At 56.6% G+C, this 8,373-nt stretch overlaps 1 long non-coding RNA gene across 1 annotated transcript; it reads right to left on the bottom strand.

Moving 5' to 3' along the window:
- Positions 1 to 71: 71 nt before the first annotated feature.
- Positions 72 to 702, bottom strand: LOC149851829 (uncharacterized). Its single transcript, XR_016439516.1, has 3 exons — positions 551 to 702; positions 354 to 434; positions 72 to 174 (listed from the first exon to the last, which is right to left on the bottom strand). It is a non-coding gene; the product is annotated as an uncharacterized LOC149851829 (long non-coding RNA).
- Between the last annotated feature and the right edge of the window lie 7,671 nt (positions 703 to 8,373).

Below are 8,373 nucleotides of genomic sequence, written 5' to 3'. Positions count from 1 at the left end.
CCGAGATCCCTTCCCCGGGATGCCGTGCCAGACCGGGGCCTTCCCACCTCGCCCACACACCGTCCCCTACCCCCAACCCGCAGCAGCTTCCAGCATCCTGCTCCACTTTCTTCACGACCACTGTTCTGCTCTGCTGCTTAGCCCTCTCCCTTTTCCTCCAAATACACCAGGGCCCTGGAAATAAGATAACAAGTGGTCACCCCCAATGGAAGAACAAAACAGGGGAAGGTAAGCACCAGGGGAGGCGCCACACCACATGATCAGCCAAGGGAGCACCTCAACATGCTGCAAAGGGCACACGGAGGGTACGCAGACACCGGGGGGAAGGCCTCTCCCCGAGAGCCAGCACTCACCACACCTGGCATCACCGAGCTCCTTCAGCCTCTGCGCAGCCTTACTTGCCAGCCCTTCCCCATACAGGAGGCACACGCATCCTGAGGGCACAAAGAAAAAGCCTCAGCACGACAAGCGCAGAAAACAACAAAGGGCAAAGCACAAACAACTGCCAGACTCGGACAACCCCACGCCGCTCTGAGCAAGCCTTCGCCACCTTCAGGATCCGCCCGTCCAACACCGACATGCCATGCGGCATCCCGGTCCTCATGCTTCACCCTCCACGGACGCCGCTCCGCTCCACTCGCCAAACGGGCATACACATCCCTCCGCACGGGCCGCAACCCTGCAAGGGATGCATCGGGCAGTTGCGGCGGGGAGACGCGGGGGGCCCCGCAGCCGGCGCCGCGCTGCCCGCCTGGGGCTGGGGCTGGAGCGGGGCTTGGAGCCCGGAGACAGCGACGCGGAACAAAGCCGGCTCGTGCCGCCCTCCCCGCGCGGAGCAGGCGGGGTTTAAAAGCCCACACAAGCACATGCAGGAGACAGGAAGGCCCCCCGGGCGGCAGGCGGGGAGGAAAAGGGCCCCGGGACAGACAAACAGCTTGGCGCTTCACCACCCACCTCCGAGGAGAGCCCGACGGATTTCCTGCACGGCAGCGGGACGGCGCCTCCGGGCTCAGCGGGCCGACAACCAGCTGCGCGGGGCCGCGGCGGATCGCAGCCGGACCAATGGGCGAACAGAAGCTTGCGCTCCCACCCACCATTCCCCGCAGCCAATCAGAATGTGAACAAGGAGGCCGGGCTCCTGGTCCCGCCTGCCCCGCCACAAGCCAATCAGAGCGAAGAAGGGCGGAGCGGCCCTGACCCCGCCCAAGCGGCCATTCCACCGCAATGCTCGGCGCGGCCAGAGGGGGGCGGCTCTGAGCAGCGCTGCGTCAATACCCCGAGGCGCCCACGGGAGGGCAGCACCGAGCGGCCGGTCCGCTTCCCTCCGCGGCGCCGCTCCTCGGGCTGCAACGCTCGGAGAGCACCACCGGAGGGCAGCACGGAGACGGGTTTCTCTTCTCACTAAGTGTGGCTGCCCAATGACACCTGTCAGACCTGCACGATCTCGTCCCTGGTCTGCGGTGAGACGCAGAGATGAGAGCTGAACACCTCTACCAGTCGCGCCACGGAGGGAGACACAGAGAAAAGAGGGAAGCGCGGGCACGCACGCACACACACACACACACACACACACACACACTATGTGAATCTCAGTATACACTGACAGCCGTACTAGATACATCTCTGCACAAGGAGCATTTTTCCAAGGAATTACCAGCTGAATAACACCGTCACTTCAGCTCCCTGTTGTCAATGCTACACTACTTCACAGCGAGCGGAGATGCCCCGCCGGCACCACAGGAGGGCAGCACCGAGCAGCGCGTTCCCGTGCCCGCCGCGGCGGCGCTCCTCGGGGCGGCAGTGCTGGCGACGCACCACCGGAGGGCAGCACTGAGCCGCGTTTTCTTCATACTCCCGAGACATGCCCATGACGTCACTGTCTGCCTGTCAGCGGCGCCCGCAGCCCACGTCGCGCTGGTGGCGTCTCGGGCCTCCGCGGACAAGACGCGCTGCTGCGCGGGGCCCGCCCGGCTGTCCCTGCGGGCACCGCCTCCCGCGGCCCCGGCCCGCTGCGCGGAGAGCGGCGGCACCGAGGGCACTTCGTGCGCACGCGCAGCCGGCGGAGCCGCCCGGGAACGTGCACGCGGGCGCGCCCTTCCCCCGCGGCGGCGGCTGCGGCGGCCGGGTGTGGGCGGGACGTGCGGCGCAGGTCGGGGCGGGCTCGGGCTCGGGCTTCCGCGTCGGCTGCTCCAGAGCAGGAAGCTGCAGCGTCCTGCGCCCTGATTGGCCGCCGCGTGCGCTCTCTGCCCTGATTGGTCCGCCTACGGGCCGGAGCCCGCGCTGCAAGCTCCTGGCTGCGGCCGCGGGACTCGGGGGAGCCGGCGGGGAAGTGCGCCGGGGCCAGTGCTGGTGCCACCAACAGCTCGGGCATCCTTTCGGCAGCCAAGGGCTTCTCTCAGCAAGGGGCCACTGTGCTGGGAGTCTGCCCTAGGCACTGGGCCCCGCAGGAACAAGTGACTGGGGACGCTGGGGGCCTCGGCGCGGGCTTTGCAAGAGCCCCGTGTTTCACACAATGTGGACAGCCCTGCGCCTGTGACAGGACTAGCACAGCTCGTCAAGGGGCTTCATGGCAGGCACTCAAACCCAGAGGCCAGTGGGGAAAGCTCTGCCCCTGCTCCCGCTGTGAAGATGAAGACATGAACTTCTTTAGGAGAGCACAAGCGAGAGGCGCAGGCCGCCGAGCGGCACGTGAACCACGGCCCCCCGAGGACAGACGGAGCGGCCCCTCAGGGACGATAGGGGTAGAGCGGGCTAAAACCCTGCAGACACTGCATGCGCCAGGCAAGGGGGGCAGGACCACAGCGGGGCTCCAGGGACTCAGGAAAACATGGAGGCAGCTGGGGAGCCCCACAGTCCTTCTTCTTGCAACCGTGACAACGCGGCTTCCCACCCTCCGGGCCCCAGCCCTTAGAGAAAAACCCCGCGCACGGGGCCTGTCTCCCTCAGGGGAGCGGGACGGCGGCTACGGGCACACAGGGCCGACAACCCGCAGCGCGGGGCCGGTGCGGATCATGAGATATGCAGAACTGCCATTCTTTCAGCCAGATCTATAGAAAGGCAGATATTTAAAGCTGGAGATGTTTGTAGCTGGAGATATTGAGACCAGTAGATGTAGAGAGCTGTAGATATATGGAGGCAGAGATATGCGAACTGGAGATGTATAGAAAGGCAGGTATTTACTGGCTGGAGATCTTCAGACTCAGAGAAGCAGGTCTGAAACAAGCTGGGGACCATTTTTCTATTCAGAGCTGTAGATACTAGTTGATTTCTTGAAAAAAAAGGTGGACATATGCAGAACACATGGATCTGTAGACAGGCAGATATTCAAAGCCGGAGATATTTATAGCTGGAGATATTCAGAGCGGTAGATATAGAGAGCTGTAGATCTATGAAGACAGATATGTGCAGAACTGGAGATCTATAGAAAGGCAGATATTTAAAGCTGGAGATATTTAGAGCTGGAGATATCATAGAGTATATAAAGCTGGAGATAGATATAGAGAGCTGTAGATATATGCAGGTGGAGATATGCAGAACTGGAGATCTATAGAAAGGCAGATATTTAAAGCTGGAGATATTTAGAGCTGGAGATATTGAGAGCAGGAGATATAGAGAGCTGTAGATATATGCAGGTGGGGAGATGCAGCACTGGAGATCTATAGAGGCAGATATGTAATGCTGGAGCTTTTAGAGCTGGAGATATAGAGCGGTAGATAGAGAGAGCTGTAGATATAGGAAGGTGGAGATATGCAGAACTGGAGATCTATAGAAAGGCAGATATTTAACTGCTATTTAGAGCTGGAGATATTCAGAGCGGGAGATATTTAGATATATGCTGGAGATACGCAGAACTCATAGAAGGCAGATATTAACGTGGAGATATTTAGCTGGAGAGAGCGGTAGATATAGAGAGCTGGAGATATATGCAGGTGGAGATATGCAGAACTGGAGATCTATAGAAAGGGAGATATTTAAAGCTGGAGATATTTAGAGCTGGAGATACTTAGAGCAGAGCGGTGGTAGATATACAGAGCTGTAGATATATGAAGGTGGAGATATGCAGAACTGGAGATCTATAGAAAGGCAGATATTCAAAGCTGGAGATATTTAGAGCTGGAGATATTGAGGTTGAGCTATGCAGTAGATATAGAGAAGGCTGTATATATATGGAGGATTTGTAGAGATATGAGTGGGAGAGAGCTGGAGATATAGAAAGTGGAGATTTGCAGAACTGAAGATCTATAGAAAGGTAGATATTTAAAGCTGGAGATATTAGAGCTGGAGATATTCAGAGCGGTAGATATAGAGAGCTGTAGATATATGAGGTGGAGATATGGAGAACTGGAGATCTATAGAAAGGCAGGTATTTAAAGCTGGAGATATTTAGAGCTGGAGATGTTCAGAGCAGTAGATATAGAGAGCTGTAGATATATGAAGGTGGAGATATGCAGCACTGGAGATCTCTAGAAAGGCAGATATTTAAAGCTGGAGATATTTAGAGCTGGAGATTCAGAGCGGCAGATATAGAGAGCTGTAGATATATGCAGGTGGAGATATGCAGAACTGGAGATCTATAGAAAGGCAGATATTTAAAGCTGGAGATATTTGTAGCTGGAGATATTCAGAGCGGTAGATATAGAGAGCTGTAGATGTATTGAAAGTGGAGATGTTCAGACCTGGAAATATTCAGAGGGGTAGATACAGAGAACTGTAGATACATGAAGGTGGAGATGTTCAGAGCTGGAGAGCGGTAGATATACAATGTAGATATATGAAGGTTGAGATATGCAGATTGGAGGTCTGTAGCAAAGCTGGACATATTTAAAGCTGGAGATATTCAGACCTGGAGGTATTCCGAGCCGTAGATATATGCAGGTGGAGATATGCAGAACTGGAGATGTATGGAAAGGAAGATATTTTACGCTGGAGGCTTTTAGAGGTGGAGATGTTCAGAGTGGTAGACATACAGAGCTGTAGATATATGCAGGTGGGGATATGCAGCACTGGAGATATAGAAAGGCAGATATTTAACGCTGGAGATATTTAGAGCTGGCAGAGCGGTACATATAGAGAGCTGTAGATATATGAAGGTAGAGATATGCAGAACTGGACATCTGTAGCAAGGCAGATATTTAATGCTGGAAATATTTAGAGCTGGAGATATTCAGAGCGGTAGATCTAGAGAGCCGTAGATATATGCAGGTGGAGATATGCAGAACTGGAGATCGATAGACAGGCAGATATTTAACGCTGGAGATATTTAGAGCTGGAGATGTTCAGAGCGGTAGATATATGCAGGTGGAGATACGCAGCACTGGAGATTGATAGAAAGGCAGATATCTAAAGCTGGAGATATTTGTAGCTGCAGATATTCAGAGTGGTAGATATAGAGAGCTGTAGATATATGAAGGTGGAGATATACAGCACTGGAGATCTCTAGAAAGGCAGATATTTAACGCTGGAGATATTTGTAGCTGGAGATATTCAGAGGGGTAGATATAGAGAGCCGTAGATATATGCAGGTGGAGATATGCAGAACAGGAGATCCATAGAAAGGCAGATATTTAAAGCTGGAGATGATTAGAGCTGGAGATGTTCAGAGCTGTAGCTATAGAGAGGTGTAGATGTATGAAGGTTGAGATATGCACGAGTGGAGATCGATAGAAAGGTAGGTATTTAAAGCTGGAGATATTTAGAGCTGGAGATGTTCAGAGTCGTAGATATAGAGAGCTGTAGATATATTGAAGGTGGAGATGTTCGGACCTGGAGATATTCAGAGGGGTAGATACAGAGAACTGTAGATATATGAAGGTGGAGATGTTCAGAGCTAGAGATATTCAGAGTGGTAGATATACAGAGCTGTAGATATATGAAGGTTGAGATATGCAGAATTGGAGGGCTGTAGCAAAGCACATATTTAAAGCTGGAGATATTCAGACCTGGAGGTATTCAGAGCGGTAGATATATGAAGCTGGAGATATGCAGAGCTGGAGATATATAGAAAGGGAGATATATGAAGCTGCAGATATTCAGAGCTGGGTATATTCAGAGCGGTAGATATAGAGAGCTGTAGATATATGAAGGAGGAGATATATGGAAAGAGAGATATGTAAAGCTGGAGATATTCAGAGCTGGAGATATACAGAGGGGTAGATAAAGAGAGCTGTAGGTATATGAAGACGGAGAAATAGAGATCTGGAGATCTCTCGAGGTAGAGATGTTTAGAGCTGGAGGTATACAGAGCTGGAGGTATACAGAGCTGCACGTAGATGGGCCCGCACATACAAGGAGCCAGAGATATTTAGAGTGAGATAGATGTACAGCTGTAGAGAGAGATAGATGGAGATATATGGATATGGAGATATTTCAAGGTAGACAAGTTTCCAGCTAGAGAGGTAGCAAGCTGGAGACATATAGCGTTGGAGACATAGAAAGCTGGCTATACATGGAGATGGAGATATAGAGATTTACAGCTGCCATGACTGGATGTGTTATCGCTGGAGCGGTGCATCCAGGCGGAAGCTGAGTGTGCACCGAGCGCGTCAGAGCAGAAAGACGGACTCACGTGTCGCCCGTGGTGCCTTGGCCGTGGCACGGGGACGGGTGCAGGCCCCGCAGAGGCGCCTGAGTGCCCGGAGCGACCCTGGCAGCCACGAGAGGTCCCGGGGGCCCTTCTGCCCCAAGTCCCGCTTCTGTCCCGCTGCGGCTCCTCGCCGACACGCTGGCTCCGAGGGCCGGGGCACGGGGGGGAGCCTGCGAGAAGGGGCAGCCCCGCGCCGGCCGGACGCTTTCACGCGAGCGGACACCATGACGCCCAGGGGCTGGCCCAGCACGTTCCCACGAGGAGGCTGAAATCACCAGAGAAGAAGAGCACTTTTCCACACAAAAGCCATCCACACGTGCCCTCCAGAAAGGTTTCCAAATGCCCACACCGTTTCCCTCACACACCAGAACCAGACGTCCCGGCATTTACCCAATCCCCGCACAATTTTCCACAACACACGAGTGCCATTAAAAGGTGCCTAAATCACCCTCCAATTCCCACACCAACTTCCAGACACGAAAGTAGCTGCCTATTTCCACACACGGATGCACACCGAATCACCGGTTTTCTTCACAGAGTGCCCATGTTTTCAAAACGGTCCTCTCTCACCACAGGCCGTGAGCGGTTTTCCAAAAGCAAACCAAAGCCCGGAGCGAAAGAGCGCGGCCGCCGCCCAAACGGAGCGGTCCCCCCGCCGCAATGCCCGGCGGCGCCACAGGAGGGCGGCACGGGGCAGGGCCTGGGCTTCCGCGGCCCCCGCTGCGGCAACGCGGCGCCGCCACCACAGGGGGGCAGCACCGAGCCGCGCGTGCGCCCCCCCGGCGCGGCGCCGCTCCTCGGGCTGCAGTGCTGGGGCGCACCACCGGAGGGCAGCACTGAGCCGGCTTCGCCTGCCCCCTGAGGCGGAGCGCAAGCCGGGCTCAGCGCCGCCCTCCTGTGGCCGCGCCGGGCATTGCGGCGGGGAGACGCGGGGGGGCCCCGCTGCCGGCGCCGCGCTGCCCGCCTGGGGCTGGGGCTGGGGCTGGGGCTTGGAGCCCGGAGACAGAGACGCGGAACAAAGCCGGCGCCGTGCCGCCCTCCCCGCGCGGAGCAGGCGGGGTTGAAAGGCCCACACAAGCACATGCAGGACACAGGGAGACTCCCGTGACAGGCAAACAGCTTGGCGCTTCCCCACCCTCCTCCGAGGAGAGCCCGACAGCGGAGACACAAGCAGCTGAGCGGGGCTGCGGAGGATCCGAGTCGGACCAATCGGAACCCAGTAGCGTGCACCGCTCCCGCCATTCCCAGCAGCCAATCAGAAGGCGAGCGAGGGAGGGCGTTCTTTTGGGCCCGCCTCCTCCCGCCAAAGCCAATCACAGTGAACAAGGGCGGAGCCGCCCTGACCCCGCCCATGCGCCCACTCCACCCAATCGCCTCCTGCCTCAAGGCGACCAATGAAAACGCGGGCCTGCGATCCCGGCCCGGAATGAAGGTCCCCGAGTCGTGTGTGCGCCCCGGCCGCGGTCCCTGCTCCAGTCAAGTCCCGAGCGAGCGAGGCCGTGTTTCCTCCTCTCTCTGCGGCCTTGTCTCCCGGCTGCAATGTGCTGCAGGACCACAGCCCGCGGCACCGACCTGCTTGCTGTCTCTCGGGCGGCGCTCGGCTCCAATGCCCGGCTGGCAATGTTTAATTTCCCGCAGTGACGTGCTCAGTAAGCAGCTCCGGAGCGCGGCACGAGGCCCCTTTTCTTACGTGCCGGGACCCCCAGGCCACGAAGCCCCGTTAGAAACGCGCCGGCGCCCCGACCCTTTCCCTTCTCCTCCGCCCTTCTCTCCTGGCTGCAGGGCGGAGC

This window comes from Crocodylus siamensis, unplaced genomic scaffold (genome assembly GCF_052110815.1).
Source record: "Crocodylus siamensis isolate JL-2025a unplaced genomic scaffold, ASM5211081v1 HiC_scaffold_148, whole genome shotgun sequence".
Classification (NCBI taxonomy): domain Eukaryota; kingdom Metazoa; phylum Chordata; order Crocodylia; family Crocodylidae; genus Crocodylus; species Crocodylus siamensis.
The sequence above is the reverse complement of the archived record's forward strand: the minus strand, read 5'-3'. Positions and strand labels throughout refer to the sequence as shown.